Genomic DNA, 22,575 nt, shown 5'->3' on the forward strand with positions numbered 1-22,575 from the left:
TACACACTGCTTTGCACCCATAATAGCTTCAACCATTTAATGTATAATATTATATCACCACCTGCTGCTTATAAACACTGACATTACAAATAAAAACACACACCAACATGTGGCTGTAGTTGTGTGTGTCTTTCTGCAGTTCCTTATGCTTTCTTGCTTGTTAGGATTAATTCAGTCTGTCCTTTAAAAAATGAATGGCCACCTCTGACTCTCCTCTTTCCTCTCTTACTTTCTCGGCAGCTTTCTTCAACTTTCAGTGCGGAACTTCTAAAGGACTGAAAGGGTGGGAAACAGCACAGGGTAAGTCCGTTTTATTCTATCCTTCTCATTACTTTTTTAATCCTTTTATTTCATCCTCTTATTTTTCCATATTCATACTCACTTTATCGTCTGAAATTCTCTTACCTTCTCCAATTTATATTTTATTTTATTTTCATTCTTTGTTTCTCTACTTCAGTATTTTCTACCCAACCTCACCTCCTTCCTGTCTGTCTCGCTGTAAACTCCTTATAAAGATTTTTCTTTAAATCAGTTGCTATTTATTTCCCCTCTATCTGTCTGTTCTTTTAATCATTCATTCCTCTCTGTTTTCCTTTCATTGTCTGCACCTTCTCTCCCTGCCTCATGTTGCTATCCCATAATACAAAGCTCCAACAAGGGACGTGGCACCCTGTCTGCAGAGCCCACCCTCCTACTGAGGGTATCAAGGAGAGAGCGTGTCTTTGAGAACCACACTGTGTGATTGAGTAGTGGAGGTGTGTTCATGTATGAGCTCTAAACACTGGATAACATCATATTTTTTATCTGGGGACAAGACATGAATAAATGTATACATGGATGTGAGCGTTTAGTCACTCTCACATAATTTGAAGTGGAGCTATGTTTTTGCGTGTGTGTTGAGATCTGCTGGACAATCTCAAACACAGTAGAAGCTTTTAGCATTTATTAAGGAGCATTTAAAAATCTCTAGAACTAATCAGATTTACTTTCCTTTTTCTTGACTGTATCATCTCTGTGGGTTTATGTTAGCTGTATTCCATTAGCCTGATCACGAATAAGCTGCCAACAGGTGAAAGAATGTAACTATCAGTTACTAATATTGACCATTAACACTTTACATTACTTGACTAAATGTGGTGCTATAGTTAAATGAGTGGTATAGTATAGTATAGTATAGTATAGTATAGTATAGTATAGTATAGTATAGTATAGTATAGTATAGTATAGTATAGTATAGTATAGTATAGTATAGTATAGTAAATCATATATATGTTGTAATAGTCCTTTGGTATACAAAGAGGGGAATCCATCCGAGTCTACCTGTTGTATGTGAGAGTTGTATTGTGAGCTTTTTTCTCACCAAATAAAGGTGAGTGGAACAGATTTAAGTGATGAAGATTTAATTTCACGCAGGACAACTAGATGGAGAGGTTAGATAAACAAGTGAAAGATAGTTCTCCTCTTTGCTAGCTGCCATAAATTAGAATAATTTAAAAAATCCTATTCATGAAATTATTTCTAAAAAAGACAAATATGTTACTCTTTATCAAATAAGGTTATGTTTAAAATATTTGTTTTACATTTAGTTCTTGGTTTAATTTAAATTCCAAAAGTTGTCTGTTTTGATGTTCTTACAGTATTTTATTGTGGTTGTACCTCAAACAAGCTGATAGCTTCTGCCTTCATAGACCAGGGGAACATGAAGAAATTGCATGCCTGACCTAGAGGTGTTTGTATGGCTTAGTTAATCTGATCCTTATGGACTTTGTTAGGTTTCAGGAAATAAGAAATATCCTAAATACAATGATTAAATAGGACATTTTTACTATTGAGAAGAAACAGATTTATGTTGAATGCACTAGAACAAACAGCCAAACAAAATACATAAAAGCTAGAACATGTTTACCTTCCCTGAAAACTACAGGACTTTACAGTATACAGGTAGACATGTTTATTTAGGATACTAGGTGGACAGAGGTGATAGGTGGCGATAATACACTGGTTTGTTTAATGTTTATTCATTAGAGAAGAAGAAAAAAACTTTTAAACAAAGTGGCCAGAAGAAGATTGAAAACCTGTCATAGTTCACCGTGTACTTCTCAAAATACAGCCGCATGTATTCCACTTTATTTTGCAGTCTGACTGAATGAAAATGGAGGAGACGCCATTATTGTAGTATAAACACTCTCAGCATCTAATTCTGTTAAAAAAAAGGATTTTAGATTTATGTTAAGCCTGTTTTTACTGTGATGTCTTTTAAAGAAGCAGAAACACAAGTTAATTTACCTCAGAACACATCTGTTTACTGTTTATGAATTATTGTGTAGGAGAAAATGACATTTTGTTGTGATGTACTTTATCTCATAAGAAGCTCACTAAACTTAGATGAGTCAACAATTTGCAACAAGTGGCGAGTTTGTGGTGACACTGTACTTTTTTCTATACTGGATGTGTTTTGTGTGTGTGTGTGTGTGTGTGTGTGTATTCTAGTCACCACAGGGTGAGGGGATTAAGTGTGAGCCAATGCAGTAAAGGTTAGCACTTGGACTCTTACCGAGGCCTCTATCGCACACACATCTCTGAAAAGGGGAGGAGAGCGAGATGACATTATCATGGGCCCAGAGCCTCTCAAAGTGGAATGAGATTTCTCAAAGCTCATAAAGTCGCCAAAGGAAAACTGATCAAATCTCTGCACAAATCCTCAAGACAGAACGCTGCTGAACAAACTGTAGATAAAATTACAAGGCGAAACATTCCTAAACTAAAACTAGACGATGGAAATAAAAACTCCCCTTTCTCCAACATGGGGCATAATTGAAGTTTTTTTTTACCCGAGTTCATTTTGCATGGTGGACATTTTGGGATTTTTTTGCTTCTCTGCCGAGGTGTCACAAAATGGCGGCCTGGTGGACTGGAAAAAGAGGAAGCACAGGGATGAGCATGTAAGTACGATCAAAGGTGTGTGTGTGTTTGTGTGTGTTTGCATGTGTGTGTGTGTCAGTGTGTGCATATATGCCATGTGTTTTTTTCAGATTTTTCACATCTTTTACTGTGAAAACAACAGCATTACAAAATGCTGTTTTGATCAAAAAAAAAAAAAAAACGATCACACAATCTATATGCATCTATTTTACTATATACGTGTATCGGTGTGTGCATAACAATATGCTCACTGCATTATTATGTTTCATGTTACTGATTTATTAAGATAGGTTTAATGTTTTGCAGTTACCTGCATGCCTTGCCCTTAAAACTGATTCTGTTTATTCGATGTTACTGTTTGAGTATTTTGTTGTGAGCTGCAGAGATTCTAAATATTTGACAGCTTAAATCATTAAATTTCTTAGCTTTCGTTTTAAAAATCTAAATATGAAAATAACATGGTTGCATGTCAGCATGCTGAAGTACATTTGAGAATACTGTATAACCATTAGCTCAGCTGTAGCCTTTTAGCTCAGTAACCAACCCTATTGTTCAGTATTTTTAGTGTTTGGTGTCAGATTATATGCTTAAACAGCTTAAACAACCTTTCATTGATACAAAGCTTCCACATATCAGTCCTACATCACTGTGGGTTGAGATTTGTTACATATATTTGTTCCAACTATTATTTGTTACATGTTTTATAACTGTATTACAACTGCTCCTATTCATACTATAGTTTGGGTGGTCTGTGAATTAAACAGTTTATTCATAATCAAGCTAAATTCTGGTTCCCATGACTCTGGCAGCTACCTATACTACCAGTCAAAGGTTTTAGACACACTTTCTCATTTTGTGGTTTTCTTTATTTTCATGACTATTTACATTGTACGTAGATTCTTACTGAAGGCATCAGAACTGTAAATGAACACATATGTAATTATGTGCCAAATAAAAACTTGTAAAAGAACTTTAAATGTTTTATATAAAGGATTCCTGTGATGACTGAAATATTAACCTGTGGCCTTCTCTCAATGAACCTCTGGAGGTTCTTTTAAGAATCTTTGGAAAACCATCTAAGGTGAACACCTCATGAAGCTCAGGGAGAGAATGTTAATGGTGCAAAGCCATAATCAGAGCAAAGGGTGGCTATTTTGAAGAATCTAAAATATAAACATTTTTAGAGTTATTTCATACTTCTGGTTTACGATATAATTCCATGTATGTTCATTCATGGCTTTGTTGCCTTTGGTGAGAATATACAATGTAAATAGTCATGAAAATAAAGAGACCCGTAAATTGAGAAAGTGTATCATCGACTAGATATTTTCAAACTGCCTGTATAATCCCCAGTCAGGAAAACGACAATCATTGAAGCTTCTACTGTATTTATTGGCAGACTGCCTACAAAAAGGCTGGGACAGTGTACTAAACAGATGTAACGTATTTATAGAGAGCTGCACGTTTTCAGCAAATGCTTCAAAATGCTTTGTGTTTTAGGGTTAAGATAGTGCTACATTACTTATCCTAATGTTTTGACTTTAGCTCAGGACACAGTTGAGCCAAGCATATAGATACTGTCATGTAGAAACACTTCAGACAATTGAATCATTGCGTACGGAAATTAACAACTGAATCTGAGCAGCAGCAGATCAAACATAAGAGACTTTATTTTTAGTAAAGTTGTTTAAGAGTCTGAAACATGACTAATATTGTATTTATTTGCTACCCAGGCAGCAGAGGGTGTTTTATATTTACACATTAAACAACTTCATTGGAAATTTGGGAACTGTCTCAGAGTCCCTGTTGGAAAAGTCTCCTCATAAAGAAAACAAAGGCACTGATCTGTTTTAGCACCTCACTAGAAACAACAGTTTTATTTTAAAGTCACAATTGGACAAAACAAATTACAGCATGCAATAAAACGCATTTGTGTTTTAGTATAAGACTATTGGGTAAGGAGCTTGAACATCGTTAAGGCTTAATTTTGGGTATATTCTATTTACACCGCAATGGAGCCATTCCTAAATGCACTTTTCTTGATTGTGTTGGTGACACTTTCTGGAATTCTACCAACACCTGGAAATATTTATATATGCCTTTTACAGTTTGCCTTTTTATAGTTTACAGTCTAGTTAAAATATATCATAAAACAGCATAATAATCTATAATTTATTTTAGCAACAACTGAACTAAAGTTTGTGTATTTATTTCCCTTATTTAATTATTTATTGAAGGAAGCAGGCCGTTGACAGCTTCGCCAGGTCACAGGACAGCACAGCCTTTTAGGCCCATTCTATTTTGTTTCTAAAATTCTCATAAACATTTCTCAACTAAAACCAAAGAATAACAAAGGAATGATGAAAAATAAACTAAAATCCAAACTTTAAATTTAAATTGACATAAATGCTCAATAATCACTGCATTAATACAAAGTAAATAACGAAATACAATTAATCGTAAAAATGCAATATAAATAAAGATCCCACTTATATAGGATTAGTGGTAAAACTATTTATAAATGACCTTAAAATACAATGATAAGTTTGATTTTAGAACATCAGCAACCTCAACTCTTGTGGAAGGCTGATCCACAGGCGAGGGCACCAGAACAAGACAATAATGCCAACCTGTTGGGTTTAGCATTATATTTTTGTTTATTGAAAGGCATCTTTTGAAAGAGAAGGATTTGTAGGACTAAGACCATGAATGAGAAGAGGCACAGGTATTCAGTGGAGAGGTAAGGGATGAACTCTGTTGCAGTTCCTCATCAGCATATGTGCACCTACATTTTGAAGTAACTGTGGCTGAGCTGGGCTCTACTTAGCAGTACAAAAAAAGCAGAACATTTACAACAGTCGGTTCTGCTGGATATAAATGCCTGCATTAAAGAATCTGCATTGCAGAGAGAGAGCAGTGTTGTTCTTCAGGTGACTAAATGCATTTTTGAACTTAGCAATATGAGGCATAAAGCTTGAAGTAAAGTCGAATATACGTCCACACATGTTTAATTTGATGTTAAGGGTTCATTGCAAGGTTTATAGAATGGTTGAATTGCCGTGTTTTAATAAGTATATCCATATTTATAGAAAAAAAGCAACTACTCTCTAGCATGCATAAATTAGTAGAAAGGGGAGATGGTACAGTTTGCCTGGTCTGGCTCCTGTACTCAGAACAGACTTTTAATGAAAACATTTCCCTAACTGTTATCACATTTTAAATGCCTCATGTTCCTTCTCATGTGCAGGACATATTGCCCAACATTTTTGACTACATCTGACTTTTTGCTGTCAAATTCATATATTCAAGTATTCAGTAACATGCTCATGTAGTTACTAGATCACCTGCATTGTGATTTATCAAACCTAAAATAAATGGAATGTGCGTGTTTCTGTGTCTATATTTAGCACTTTTGAAAGGAAAGGGCTAACTGCCAGGTTATTTAACAAACAAAACTGAACATTGCCAGCCACCAGAGGCCAGAAAACCATCATAGACCCAAAGGAACATTGAGGGAAAAACAAATAAAAAAAAAACTGTCCTGTGTGCTCCTTGAGCGCAAGACAGATTATTGAAATTGTTTTTCTCCCTCAATGTTCCATTACAGCTCTGTACGAAGCACAGTATTAAATTTGTTACAACAGGTATAATGTTGCAACACAAATTCAGGATAATGCCACAAGTAAAGGTGCATAACATAATATTTAATGAAAGCAAAGCAAAGATCAATTAAAACTAAGGGTAACTGATGTGATGCAAAACACAAAGGACAAACTCAAATGGGCGGGAAAAGAATTAGGCCAAGCAGCAGAGCAACAGCAGAAGCAAAACAGCAACACGTCCCACAGGGAGGCATGAAGAAAGAGCAAGAGAGCCACCCAGCGGGTGAGCCACACCCTTCGAGAGGTGGAAAGACGACACTTTATATATCCTGTGCCAGATCACCAACACCTGCACAAAGGGGGAACAAACAGGGTAGGCACACCGAACAAGCAATCCAGCTCCTAAGGCCTAGGGCTGTAACAACCCCCCCTCACAAGAAAGGCACCTTGAAAAAAGAAGGAGCATTGTTGTAGATGGAGCACCCAGTGCATCAGTCATTGGTTGGAGGACCGCAAACTACTGAGGAATCTCAGAGTGTTATGATCAGGAAAAACAATTACTGGTTTATTAACCCCTTCATCATCTTCCTGCAGTAGCACCACACTTGCACCAACCAAACTAGCATCAACCTCCAACTAAAATCCCCTATGCCACCTAGGAGCAGCTAAAACAGGAGCATTTGTTATAATTGCCTTTACACGTTCAAAAGCTTTCTGACAAAGACCAGACCAAACAAATGGAGCCTTTCCTTTCAAAAGATTGGTTAAAGGTGCTACCACTGTAGATAAATTTAAACAAAAGCACCTATAGTAACCCACCATACTTAAGAACGTAGACTTTTGTCTACTTTTGGGGCTCAATTCAATTAAATTCAAATTCAAAAATACTTTATTAATCCCAAAGGGAAATTAAATGTTGTTGTAGCTCATTATGAGGGTTTCCTCAAAGAGCCGTTGTAGATGCTGATGGCTGTGGGCAGGAAGGATCTCCTGTAGCGCTCCGTCTTACAGCACATCTGAAGAAGTCTCTGACTGAAGACACTCTGTTGTTGTAGGACACTCTCATGAAGAGGATGCTCAGGGTTCTTCATAATGTTCTTCATTTTATGAAGAAGCCGTCTTTCCACAATGATCTCCAGAGGTTCGAGAGGAGTCCCCAGAACAGAGCCAGCCCTTTTTATCAGCTTGTTGAGCTTTTTTAAGTCCCTGGCTCTGATGCTGCTTCCCCAGCAGATGATGGCAGAAGAGATCACACTTTCCACAACAGACTTATAGAAGATATGCAGCATCTTTCTGCAAACACCAAAGGACCTAAGCTTCCTCAAGAAGTACAGTCTCCTCTGTCCCTTCTTGTAGATGGCTTCACAGTTGCATCTCCACTCTAGTCTGTTGTCCAGGTGAACACCGAGGTATTTATACTCCTCCACCACCTCCACTTCTTCTCCCATGATAGAAATAGTTTTTGACTTATTCCTGTTTCTCTTAAAATATACAATCATCTCCTTTGTTTTAGTCACGTTCAAAATGAGATGATTGTTTCCACACCATGCCACAAAGCGGTCCACCACCTTCCTGTACTCAGCTTCTTGTCCATCTCTGATCCACCCCACAACTGCAGAATTATCCGAGTATTTCTGCAGATGACAGAAGTCTGTCTTGTACTGGAAGTCTGAGGTGTACAGAGTGAAAAGGAATGGTGAGAGTACAGTCCCCTGTGGTGCTCCTGTGCTGCTGAATACCTGGTTAGACTCACAACCCTTCAGTCTCACAAACTGTGGTCTGTTTGTCAGGTAGTCTTTGATCCAGGAGATTGTTGAGGCCTCCACCTGAGTCTTCTGGAGTTTCTGACAAAGCAAATCAGGTTTGTTTAGGTTTGTTTAAAAGGCAAGGCAAAGTCCAACTAGAAACAGAAGAAACAGCAATATCATTTTCAGCCATGTAGTTCACTTCTTTCTCAAGCTGTTTCCGTTTATTTAGATGTATTCTATAAAATATTTGCCTAATTGGCTTAGAATCTTCTACATCAATGTATTTTTTTAACATGGTGGTGTGTGGTTGTACATCATCAAATAGACACGGGAAACTGTTCATTAATTTACCCAACTGCTCCTGCTGTGACAGCTCCTGGTGAACCAAAGAACTCTCCAGGTTCTGCAAAGAATCAGAGATTTTCAACGGACCCATAACCATGGCCTCGTCAGGACCTAGAAGGTCTTCTACACCCAAATCTGCCCCAACTGGAGACACAAATTAAGGCGCCACCTGTAGACTTTACATTTACCGGCGACTTTATTAGGCACACCTGTCCAACTGCTCGTTAACGCAAATTTCTAATAAGCCAATCACATGGCAGCAAGTCAATGCATTTAGGCATGTTGACATGGTCAAGACGATCTGCTCCAGTTCAAACCGAGCATCAGAATGGGAAAGAAAGGTGATTTAAATTACTTTGAACCTGGCATGGTTGTTGGTGCCAGACAGGCTGGTCTGAGTATTTCAGAAACTGCTGACCTACACACTACCATCCCTAGGGTTTATAGAGAATGGTCAGAAAGAGAAAATATCCAGTGAGTGGCAGTTCTGTGGGCACAAATGCGTTGTTGATGCTAGAGGTCAGAGGAGAATGGCCAGACTGGTTCGAGCTGATAGAAAGGCAACAGTAACTCAAATAACCACTCATTACAACCAAGGCATGCAGAAGAGCATCTCTGAACCAACAACACGTTGAACCTTGAGGCGGATGGGCTACAGCAGAAGAAGACGACACCGGGTGCCACTCCTGTCAGCTAAAAACAGGAAACTGAGGCTACAATTCGCACAGGCTCACCAAAATTGGACAATAAAAGATTGGAAAAACGTTGCCTGGTCTGATGAGTCTCGATTTCTGCTGCGACATTGGGATGATAGGGTCAGAATTTGGCATCAACAACATGAAAGCATGGATCCATCCTGCCTTGTATCAACGGTTCAGGCTGGTGGTGGTGGTGTAATGGTGTGGGGGATATTTTCTTGGCACACTTTGGGCTCTATAGTACCAATCTAGCATCATGTCAACGCCACAGCCTACCTGATTATTGTTGCTGACCATGTCCATTCCTTTATGACCACAGTGTACCCATCTTCTGATGGTTACCTCCAGCAGGATAACGCGCCATGTCGTAAAGCACAAATCATCTCAGACTGGTTTCTTGAACAAGACAATGAGTTCACTGTACTCAAATGGCCTCAACATAACGGGAGATTTGCATCATGGATGTGCAGCCGACAAATCTGCAGCATCTGTGTGATGCTATGTTCCTTGTTGAAATTGTTCTATGCCACAAAGGATTAAGGCAGTTCTGAAGGCAAAAGGGGGTCCAACCCGGTACTAGCAAGGTGTACCTGATAACGTGGGTGGTGAGTGTACACCCCAGTTATATCAGTAAGTCAATGGACTCCTTTTATCAAAACTCAATGAGTATCGCCAACAAGTTGGTCATTTTGTGATCGTGGCCTCACCTCCTTAACAGCCATAAAGTGCTGCAGGGGACTGTAAATCTCCTATTTATGTAAGTCAGGTGTGTGGATGCAGGGACACATTTAAAAAATGCAAGGGTCATGAGGACCAAAGTTAAAAACCTCTGGTTTAGGCAAGTGCATCCTATGCACAAAAAAAAGGATTAGAATGTTATTGCATAAGTTCTACAAAAATGCAGTTCTTAGTGATTAATTTGCGTTTTTTTTTTTCTTTGCTATTTGAATCACAAACTGTTTTACTGTTACAAATGGAGTTAATAAACTGAACCTGGAAATTGTTTAAAGGTGTTACAGATGTTATATCAAGTGATATTATGCAGAATGCTGGAAGCAGCTATTTGTACAGTGGTCTACAAGTAAAAAAAAAACAACAAATGACCAGGTTCTCAATTTAGGAGGGGGCATGAAAAGAATTCAGCCCGAGGGGGGGCTTGATAGTGAATAATTGAGAACCACTGCCTTAGTGCAACAAAATCTTTAAAAAGCAAAGTCACCATTATCTGTGAAACAGCAGTCACTATGAAATGGTTTTAATGATGATGTTAAAACTAAGACTGATTATGTAGATGACATTTTGAACTGTTTTTGACATCATATATTGGGGAATAGTGTGGCTAAAACAGCTCTCTCCCTTTGTGTTCCCAACTAAATCTAGATCCTAACTCTGATATTTTCAAAAAATGCCAACATTTTAAGGTCTAACATGTTTGACAGACAGTGGTCAAAACTCAAAAGAATAAAACAGGGCATCGTTGTTTTGCTTCATTCAGCCTTCCTTTTATCTGTTTTAACTTCCACTCTCTCAGAGCCTGAATAAAATGCAGACATGCCTCAACATGTTGTAAAAACTACAAATCATCTGAACTACCATCTTATGTCTCTCCTTCCTCTTACTTCAATTTGAAACAGCTCATTGATAGTGAAAATAGGTAACTTTAAGTCTTTTTTCATTTACTTCATCTGCACCAAACAGCGTTGTTTTCAATACGAAACGGTAGCACTTAAGTATGTTGCATGTATTGAGCCAAAAGAGGATTGATTTGTGAGTTCTCATGCAGCTAGTACCCATTTATGAATTACCAAGCTAAAGATCTGATGATTCTGGTCAACATTTAATTTCTCAGTCAATCTTTATTTTCTGTGTTTTTGTGTGGATGATGACGTTTCTGGAAATGATGACATGAGCAAATGATAATTTTAGAACAAACGGTTTTTATCTAGACATAGTATAAAATATTAAGGATTCCTAATCCCATGGTTATATCCTAATCCCATGGCTGAATGAAAAAGTTAAACACAGCATAATAAGATTACTATATAATTGTGTGAAACAACTAGGATACCGAATAAAAGCCTAGGTGTTTTTCTAACATATACAGACAAATTCTTATGTAATATCAGCGACACAAAAAAAAAAAAAATCAAGTATAACAACTAAACAATTACAATGGAAGAAAATACATTCTAAAGCTGTAAAATATATTTAACAAAAAGCTATCCTGATGAGGAATAAATAACGAGACCTCACATTTATTCCCACTAAAAGTGAATGTCAAAATCAAACAAAGATACATCACATAATGATGAGAACACTATTCTTCAACATTTTGAAGGAGGTTGCTCTGTTTAAACCTCAGACATTTAGTTTGGTGCGCTTGGTTGTTGAAGTCAGAGAGAGTACTATTGTGCGATGGAGATAGCTGTTTTATATGGATCTGATCCTGCCATAATTAAGAATAAATACAGAAATAAATAAATGACTCAATAAAATAATTACTGGGCCAAAACGTAGCTAGAAATATTGAATTATTGATCAATTATATATATTTCCATTTTTATCCAGTATTTTAATTTAAACCACTAATTTTCATATCATATTTTTTTCTTGAACTCTAAAATTTTCCTTAGTTTATTTAATACAAGTGGATTTCTTGCTGTTTTATTTTTCCTTTCCATTTTATTTCTTTCAAATTTATTACCATTTAAATATATTTAAAATATGATTTTTTCCTCAAAAATATATTATTTTTCAAATTAGTTTACTGTCCTTTTATTTCTTAAGCACTGATACATTTTCCCCTTTAACATACCCATTGTATTTTTTTACCCAACGTATTTCTCTGAGCCCATTTATTTCCCTCTTTCTTTTTCACATTACTTGGTTGCTGTATTGTCTTTTTCACCTCAACATGAGGAAGATATTTTGTGGAGTTCAATGACACACTAATTTACATTTCTAGCTACTTTTTGGCCCAGTAATTTTATTGAGTCATTTATTTATTTCTGTATTTATTCTTAATTATGACAGGATCGGTCCTCCATAGTTTGAAGACTTCAGAAGCAACATGTAGAAGCTTATGACCCTTGCAAGGGATTAAAAGAAGTTTAAAATCAGCTATTCCACTGCACACAAAATATCTGTAAGTGGAGGATATAAAAAATAGCCATCTTGCCCAGATCTGGCCATCCAAGAACATTCATCCTGGACATAGACTACAAGATGCCAAAGTGCATTTAAATCACTTCCTTTAGTGATAAAATAATAAAAGTAGACATCACTGGTTACATTGACATATTTTATTACCTTAACAGATAAATGCCTTTTGAGGGAAATAAGCTTCAGTTGACTTAAGCCTAGCTTTTCTGTGTGAGATTATACTTGTTTTTGTCAAAACTCAGTCACTGTCTGGATGTGTGACTGAACAAAATTCACATTTGTTTCTGTCTTTCATTCTCCTGGTATTACTCATAAATATAGTGGGTGCGTGTATGTGTGTGTGTGTGTGTGTGTGTGTGAGCCCACCTGTATCCTTGACCATTTTGCAAGTAAGCCAGCATGGGAGCAACTTGAAGCCAGAAGGCCATTTGACTCCAAACATTCAATTCCCCCTTCATTAGCAGTCACATTACTTTAGATTAGCAGAAAATGGACATTTACAGGCAACGCTGACGCGTGTTATTAAAATTAATTTAAAAAGAGAAGTAATTACTCCAAGTCTTAAAGGTTTTCTCCCTGGTAACTTCTCTTATCGTTTTATTGCTTCATTTTTTTCAAAGCAAAATAAAAATGCAAAAGAGAGAGTGGACTTAGCAGGGGCAGGAATTAAGAGCTAGCAATGACTCATTAATGACTTCACTTGATTATTACCAATGGGAAGTTGCCCCGTAAAGGTTGAGTAGTTTACAATGAAATCTTTTAATTAGACTGGATTTGGTCTGATTGAAATGAAATATAAATAGCTTCTTAAACAGCTTATCACACCCTCAGTAATTTTTTAAGCTCTCTTATTTGGCTTCAGCATTTTTTGTGCCATACAAGGAGTCAAATATTTATTTAAAATAAATTCTCGAAAACAATGCTAAAACAGTTTTTAGTAATATTAGTAAAATTATTAGGCAATTTTCAGCAGGCTGCATGCTCATAATTGCCTTAGTGTTTTATGTTAAAACACAACAGAAATATAATGGAGTGGTGATTCGACAAGAATGCAAAAAGTCAACTTTTTGAACATTTTTAGCTAGTGAATGGACAGCTAGTAAAAATACACTACTTTCTCAGAGAGAAAAACAAACTGAGGGTAGAGGTTATGGTTTATTTCAAGACACTTACTTTGGTGTTGTCTTCATAACCTAAGGCCATTTGACAGCATAGAGTGTGCCGGACAGAGCCTTTACTATTAATATTGGCAGAATTGGGCCAACATTTGTGCAGCAAATGATGGTGTTGAAGATAGTGATGTAGCCTTATGAGCCAATAATGTTCTACCTGGAGCAATAATTTAGAAACATGTGGACTTAGTTCTTTACAGTACAGTGTAATTTCTAATAAATTTGACCTGGAACTTGAATACCAAGATGTGTTTTTTTTGTTTTGAAACTTTTTCTGAATTCCAAGACCAGGAGGATGTGTTCCAACAACTGGAGGATCACACTCAGCCTTACCTCAGCATTCCTGGGAAGGCATATGCCATAGTGTTGGAGAAGAGAGTCCAGCTGGTAGTCGAACCCCGGCTACAGGAGGAGCACTGTGGTTTTCGTCCTGGTCGTGGAACACTGGACCAGCTTTATAGCCTCTACAGGGTGCTTAAAGGATTATGGTAGTTTGCCAAAGTGATCCACATGTGCTTTGTGTACCTGGAGAAGGCATTCAAAAGTATCCCTCGTGGTGCACTGTGGGCAGTGCTCCAGGAGTGTGGAATCCAGGGCCCTTTACTAGGGGCCATCCAGTCTTCGTACAAGGGGAGCAGGAGTCACTTAGCCCATTGACCGGTTCCCGGTGCATGTTGGACTCTGGCAGAGCTGCATTTTGTCACTGGTCCTGTTTGAAATATTTATTGACAGGATTTGTAGGTGCAGCCAAGGGATGGAGGGGGTCTGGTTTGGGGACCAGTGAATTTCATCTCTGCTTTTTGCAGATTTCATGGTTCTGCTGACAGTCTTGTCGGGACCTACAGCATGTGCTGGGATGGTTCGAAACCAAGTGCGAAGCGGCAGGATTGTGGATCAGCTATTCAAAGTCTGAGGCTATGGTTCTCTACTGGAGAAAGTTGGCTTGCCCTCTCTGAATTGGAGGGGAGTACTAGCATTAGTTGCTTTTGCTCCATGTTCTGTTTCACTCCTTTGTAAGCATCAGTTCTGCTATCATTCAAGACATTACTCACAATATGGCTCCCACACTCGTGTTTGCACATTGGTCGTGTACCATGCCACTATTCCATGACAGATACAGATTTCAATTTTCAGAAGGACTTAGTGCCCATTCACACTCATAATCGTACCAAAAGCTGATTCCATGACCATGATGTCACTGTGCTTCATTGGACAGCAACCTGGCCTGACCTGAACCCAAACTGAATCTATAGGCTATTGTCAAAAGGAAGATAAGGGACACCACACCAAACAATGCAGACAACCTGAATGCTGCTATCAACGCAGCATGGGCTTCTAAAACACCATAGCAGAACTACAGGCTGATCGGCTCCATGTCAAGCCACATTGATGCATTTACCGCTGTCTCTTTCTACAATACATGCGTTATTCTTTTGGATGGATAATTTTTAAAGTATGTCCATTTGTGGTTTCCAACCATCAAGCTCCTTTGTAGAACACCGGCATGGTCCATTATTTACTTAATAAACTTGTGGTGGTGGTGGTGTGACCAAACAAGGATAGAAGCAGAATTGCACATTGTTCAAGCAGACCGCCAAGAGGTCGTCCCAAGGAAGCACAGAGTTCAGAGGGATGGCCGGGAGATCATGCCAAGGAGGAAGAGAGTTCAGGACAATGGCCGGGAGGTCGTCCCAAGGAGAGGGGTTCAGGAGGCCAGAGGTGTTGAGATATAGGCCACCAGCAACAGGGGTGATGGAGAGGACCTGGAGGCCAGCGATTAAGGACCTGGAGAGCAGCAACCTACTGTTGCACAACACTCTTAAATCTCTAAATCCAGCTGCGGTCTACACCTTGTGAACCTCATCAAAACTAAAAACTCTTAATCCTCTCATGGCTGCTGATATCACTGTTGCTGTTCGCACATCTGCTCAACTTTTAACTAATAAGCTCACATACAAGTACTTTGTGAGCAGCCAGCTCCTTTAGCAATGGCCTTTTCTGGCGGAGCCTTATTGTGGAACATGTCAATGATTAACTGCTGGACAAATATCATCAGCAGTCTTTATCATGATTGTGTTAGTCATAACAGGAACTTAACAAAACATTTCTTTAAAAAAAATGTTTTTTTATTGTTCTGATTTTTCTGGGAAAGTGAGCTTTTTGAGTTTTTGATTTTATTATTTGTAGGGCAAAATCCTTAAAATGACCAGAAATATAGCACTCTGTGTGTAAGACAGCTATGTAGTATACGAGTTTCAGATTTTGAACAGAATTTTATAACTGAACTGACTTTTTGATGATCCGACAATGTATTGAAAAGCACCTGTAGTTAGGAATTTAAGTTGTAATACCAATGTTATGTATTCGTTTACAGTTTTGGAGCAAAGCTGATTTCATTGTTGATATTTCAGGTTCCTTTTTAACACTCTGTAATCTGTGAGTTTGCTTTAAACACAGTGCAAGTTGCTGCATTTTGGCAAAATATTCTGATAAAAATCAGTTTATTGCCCAAGCTTTTTAAGACAAGCCTCTTAAATCTGACTTTGTGCTGCACTGACTCTTTGCGCTTCATCTTCTCCTTCAAGCTACTCCGCTCTGTAAGGTGTTACAAGCTGGAGCAGTAGTACGTTATATCACTATCTACCGTTTAAAGTGTGAGTGTGAATAGACAAGACTCAGCCAATCCCTCTTATCCAAATCCATTCCTCCCTCTACAATATATGCAAAAACATGCACTTGAACACACACAAAACACACCTCTATAGACTGTGTGGCCTGTTTTGTGTAGATAAGCAGGTGACTTTTGTATTGAGTCAAGTAAACCTACAACCATGAAGAGAGTGAAAGAGAGAGATTGATATTTACATTTATATTTACCCAGTGAGAAGAGAGAAAGGGGTGAGAGAGGAAGAAAGGTGCAAAGAAAAGAGAAAACGATATTTACAAAATTATCTCTAAGAGAATATTTACTTCTCGGTGGGAAATAGTTGCCTGCTACCTCTCCTCAGTGAGGCAGAACATACACAAAAACCACAAGCTTTCTCCCAGAAGGCTTTTATGTTTGTACAGAGTTAACTTTTAGCAGGCCTGACACCTTTTTTTAAATAATCAGACTAATGTGATCATGGTGCAATTAAATGTGCATTAATGACACATTATTTGTTCATCAGGAAGTCATTATAAAAGACAAATTTGATGGTTGTGCTAATAAAAAAGCTGGGATTGTAGGCAGGGTCACTTTAAGTGGGGATGTTTCACAATGAACGTGCTATCTGCCAGGGCCGCGTCCAGGAACATGACAAAAAATTAAATGTTTTGACACAATTAAGTATAAATAAAGTATGCACAGGTCAGAACCAACAGTACAAAAGGATCAATTCTTTTAGCAGAGCTATAAACAAAAACGTTTCCACCAATGAAATTAAATGAATCACGCAAAGTGATGTTTGTTGATGGTGTTGTGTGTCCTTTTGACATGCCTGTTCATAGCAGCAGAAATTTATTTTAATTTAAGGGTTCTGTGAGCATGCGACAGTTTAGGTGAGAAAAAAAACAGAATATAATGTAATGTGAGATGCATATTGTAGTGCATATTGTTCTATCTCCATACACAATTTAAAATATACATTTGAAACCACATTTGCACACATACATTGTATAAAGGATCTGATATAGGATCAGACAAAATCTTTTTGAGTTTTGGGTAATTTATGATTATTAAAAGTTGTTATACTTCCTAAATGTTTTGATACATTTCTTAGAATTTTGTAGAATTGCCTTGTAAACTGTATGACTTGAGTCAAACATTTTGGTCATCCTTTCACAAGCTTCTCATGTTAACCGCGGTAACCGAGTCAGGTTTGTAGGCCACCATGCTCACACACACCTTTTTAGCCCTACTCACAAAATTTCTACAGGACTGAGATCAGGTCTCTAAACCATTGTCATTTTTTAACCTAAGGCACTTTTGTAGCAAATTAGAAAAATGGACAGTGATCACAAGGTCTTGGAATGTTGCTTCAGTATTTCCACATCACACTCGTACTCATCCTTGTCATCTCCCGCTTTATCTGGAACCAGGTCGCGGTGGCAGCAGACTTAGTAGAGATGCCCAGACTTCCCTCTCCCCAGACACCTCCCACAGCTCGTCTGGGGGGAGCCCAGGGCTTTCTCAGGCCAGCCGAGAGACGTAGTCCCTCCAGCGTGTCCTGGGCCATCCCCTGGGCTTCCTCCCGGTGGGACGTACCTGGAACACCTTTCGAGGGAGGCTTCCAGGAGACATTTGAAACAGACGCCTGAGCCACCTCAACTTACTCCTCTCAATGTGGAGGAGCAGCAGCTCTATTATGAGCTCCTCCCGGATGGCCGAGCTCCTCACCCTATCTCTAAGGGAGTGCCCGGCCACCCTGCGGAGGAAGTTCATTTAATCCGCTACTATCCGGGATCTCATTCTTTCGGTCATGACCCAAAGTTCATTGCCATAGGTAACATTAGGAATGTAGACCGACTGGTAAATCGAGAGCTTCGCTTTTTGACTGAGCTCTCTCTTCACCACAACGGACCAGCACAGCACTGCGGGTCTCCCACTCCATTCTCCCCTTTCATGTGAACAACATCCCGAGATACTTGAACTCTTCCACTTGAGGCAGGAACTCCCCTCCAACCTGAAGAGGACAAGTTACATTTTTCCTGTCACAAACCATGGTCTCGGACTTGGAGGAGCTAATCCTCATCCCAGCTACTTCACTCTTGGCTGCGAGTTAATCAGTACTCAACAAATGAATTCTGGAGAGCTTGGAAATCCAATCCAAATGGGAATGGTAAACAATGTCAAAGAAAATACAAACTACAGTTGTTTTTGGAGAAACTGTTTTAGCCATACTTGGGATCTTTTTGTCTTGCAAGCTGATGTTGTCATTGTTGATGTTAGTACCCCATGCAGATGCAGCATAGATATTACAACATTTTTTGAATGGAATCCAAACGAATATGTAGATGCAGTTTTATTTTTTTGTATTTTTTGTATAAAAGTGTCAATAAAAATGCATGGAGTATTGTAGTTGGAGCAGTAAAACAGAAGGTTTAAAAGCTTTTTAATTTTAAAAGGTGTTTCTTTTAGTTTGTGACTCATCCAAATTAAATAATTTAATATGAACATTTTTATGTATTTCTCAGTGCCTCTGTGTTTTCTCTCCAGATATTCTGTATTCCTCTGGCAGTCAAATATGCATGTTAGGTTAATTGCTCTCTCTAAATAGCCTTTCATACTGAGTTTATCTGTGTATGGTTTTCTGTTCATCTGTTTCTGTGTTGCATGTGTAGACAGGCACCAGCAAATTAATGATTTATGAAAATTAAATGTATAAGAAGGGGCTATTATTTAGGCTGCACAGATTGTAAACCAAGCAGAAATATTTTCCTGCAGGTAAATTCTTGCCTCCATGACTTACTGTAACATTATGTACAAAGTAAATATTTTTACAACTTTTTGTTAAAAATGCATAGAATTATCCAATATATTTATTAGGTAATACTCACATAATGTAAAAAAAATCTAAATTATACAAATATTTGACCAAATATTGACGCACCGCCAAACGGTACACTGTGGTCAGATTTTGATCCATAACACTTTTATGACAACAGGCAAACTGTAGCAGTTATTCAATATTGTCGGGGGAAAAAGCCATTCAATCATGGAACTAAAAAGGAGCTCCTACATTTCATTGGTTGTGTTTTGGTATGTTCAAAATGTATATGTGTTTTTATATAAACATAACCAGATGTTCATCATAGTATTATCACACTTGGTTAATGTGAAGCACAGGCACAGGTTGATTATTCCATTGGCCCACCAACCTTCTCCACAGTCTCTCTTCAACTTAATTCATCATTTATCTACATTTTATTCTGCTGCTGCCATATGTCAGTTAGTTCTCTTTTCTCAGTTTCAACAAATACCTGGAATTCTGCTGTTAATTTGTGTCATTCCAACCCTCTCATCTGACTCTGCCTACCACTCGGTATTGCCTGTGTTGTAGCTAAAACCTGCTACTGGTCTGTCATGGCTGAATGACGGATTATGGTGAAGGACTAAGGTGGCTGTTCATCATATCAGCATCACATATATTTAGTCAATTCAGCAGGACTCCATTATGCTTAGTTTCCCTTTTTTCCTACATCACTTTTATTTTTTTTCTAAACTATGATTCTGTTTTGCTCTTGCTTTCTTCCCTTCTCAATTGTCCTGATTTCCATAAGCATGTAATGAAACTCATTAAATTAGACAACCGAACCTTCTATTTGGAAGGAACCTCTATAACTAATTCAAAAAACCAAATATATTTTTACGGTGTGTGTGGAGCACCTCAATGAGGTGTGCACTAACCAGACCACTTTAGACACAGCTTTTTAGTAGTGGTGTTCAAATGAAAAGATTTAGCTTTAGCTTATAAAAGCATAATAAACTTGTTATTGGTTTTATGCATCATATTAGACTAAAAATGAAAGAATGGAAACCTCTAATGCAAAATAAATATCTGGTCTTTTGCTATGTGAACTGTTGTGTTTTCTGATGCAGGTTTGCACATCTGAAAACCATGAGCATAACAATTGAAAGATGATGGACATGATGAAAACAGCTTATTTCTCATCATTAATAGAAGAGAACAAGAACAATCCTAGGTTTCTCTTTAGTACAGTTGCTAAACTTACACAGAGTCATAGCTCTGTTGAGCCATCCATTCCCTTAGCTTTCAGCAGTCATAACTGTATGGGATTCTTCCTAAATAAAATTGATTCTATTAAAAATAAAATCTTTCACATACTCCCAAAGATGATTACTTCATCCTCAGCAAGTGAGACAACATTGGAAATAACTGTAGAACCTGATTTGTGTTTGGACTGTTTTGATCCCGTGGAGCTTCCTGAGTTATCAGAAATATTAGCTTAATCTAAACCTTCAACTTGAATGTTAGACCCAATCCCAACCAAATTATTTTAGGAAGTGTTCCCTCTGATTACCATCCCCATTTTAGATATGATTAATCTATCCTTACTAAATGGGTATGTACCACAAGCTTTTAAGGTAGCTGTAATTAAACATTTACTTAAGAAACCTTTGCTTGATCAAGATGACTTAAAAAGCAGACCTATATCCAATCTTCCATTCTTATCTAAAATTATTGACAAAATAGTTGTTAATCAAATGTGTAAGCTTTTACACTGTTTGAAGAGTTTCAGTCAGGCTTCAGAGCTCATCATAGCACTGAAACAGCTTTTCTGAAAGTCACTAATGATATTCTTATGGCCTCAAATAATGGACTTGTGTCTGTACTGGTTGTGTTAGATCTCAGTACTGCATTTGATACAGTCGATCACGATATTCTCTTAGAAAGGCTGGAATATTCTGTAGGGATAAGGGGAACAGCGCTAGGCTGGTTTGAATCTTATTTGTCTGACAGATTCCAGTTTGTTCATGTAAATGATACATAATTTTTAAACTCCAGGGTTAATTGTGGAGTACCACAGGGTTCAGCACTTGGGCCAATTCTCTTTACTCGATATATATATCCTTCCAATAGGCAAAATTATCAGGCAGCATAGGATAGATTTTCACTGTTATGCTGACGATAATGAGCTTTACTTAACCATAAATCCTGATGAGTCCAACCAGTTAGACAGACTACAAGCATGTCTTGAAGACATAAAAACTTGGATGACTTTAAATCTTCTGCTTCTAAATTCAGACAAGAAAGAAGTTGTCGACTTTGTCTTTAAAAAAGAACTGCTTAGTCAATCACTTAACTTGGATGGCATTAAATTGACCTCCGGTGATAAAGTAAAAACCTTGGTGTTGTTTTTGAGCAGGACATGTCATTTAAATCCCATATTAAACAGGCTTCTAGGATTTCCTTCTTTCACCTTCGGAACATTGCCAAAATTAGAAATATCCTGTCCAGGAGTGATGCTGAAAAACTTGTCCATGCATTTGTTACTTCAAGGCTGGACTATTGTAATTCTTTACTATCAGGATGTCCACAAAATTCAGTTAAAAGCCTTCAGCTGATTCAAAATGCTGCAGCAAGAGTTCTGATAAAAATTAAAAAGAGAGATCATATTTCTTCTACTTTAGCTTCCCTTCAATGGCTTCCTGTTAAATCCAGAATAGAATTTAAAATTCTCTCCTCACATTTAAAGCCTTTAATGATCTAGCTCCATCATACATCAGATATCTGATTGTTCCATAAATTCCTAACAGAGCACTTCGTTCTCAGAATGCAGGTTTACTGGTGGTTCCTAGAGTCTCTAGAAGTAGAGTGGGAGGCAGATCCTTTAGTTATCAGGCTCCTCTCCTGTGGAACCAGCTCCCAGATTTAGTCCGTGAGGCAAACATCTACGTTTAAGGCTAGGTTTAAAACTTTTCTTTTTGATAAAGCTTATAGTTAGAGTGGCTTAGGTTATCCTGAGCTATCTCTGTAGGTATGCTGCTATACAGGTCCTTCTCAAAATATTAGCATATTGTGATAAAGTTCATTATTTTCCATAATGTCATGATGAAAATTTAACATTCATATATTTTAGATTAATTGCACACTAACTGAAATATTTCTCAGTCCACTGCTTCCGCAAGTCCCCCAAGGTCTGGAATCTGGAATTCTCCACAATCTTCCTCAGAGTCCGGTCACCTCTTCTCATTGTGCAGCGTTTTCTGCCACACTTTTTCCTTCCCACAGACTTCCCACTGAGGTGCCTTGATACAGCACTCTGGGAACAGCCTATTCGTTCAGAAATTTCTTTCTGTGTCTTACCCTCTTGCTTGAGGGTGTCAATAGTGGCCTTCTGGACAGCAGTCAGGTCGGCAGTCTTACCCATGATTGGGGTTTTGAGTGATGAACCAGGCTGGGAGTTTTAAAGGCCTCAGGAA

The 22,575-nt window shown here is 37.9% G+C and overlaps 1 long non-coding RNA gene across 1 annotated transcript in view; it reads left to right on the forward strand.

Moving 5' to 3' along the window:
* Positions 1-238: 238 nt before the first annotated feature.
* The window catches only part of LOC124869143, a 175,785-nt gene continuing 153,448 nt past the window's right edge, over positions 239-22,575 (forward strand). The window contains exon 1 of the long non-coding RNA XR_007038501.1: positions 239-300. This is a non-coding gene — a long non-coding RNA (uncharacterized LOC124869143). The remainder of the gene's footprint in view (positions 301-22,575) is intronic.

Source organism: Girardinichthys multiradiatus, chromosome 5 (genome assembly GCF_021462225.1).
Source record: "Girardinichthys multiradiatus isolate DD_20200921_A chromosome 5, DD_fGirMul_XY1, whole genome shotgun sequence".
Taxonomy (NCBI): Eukaryota; Metazoa; Chordata; class Actinopteri; order Cyprinodontiformes; family Goodeidae; genus Girardinichthys; species Girardinichthys multiradiatus.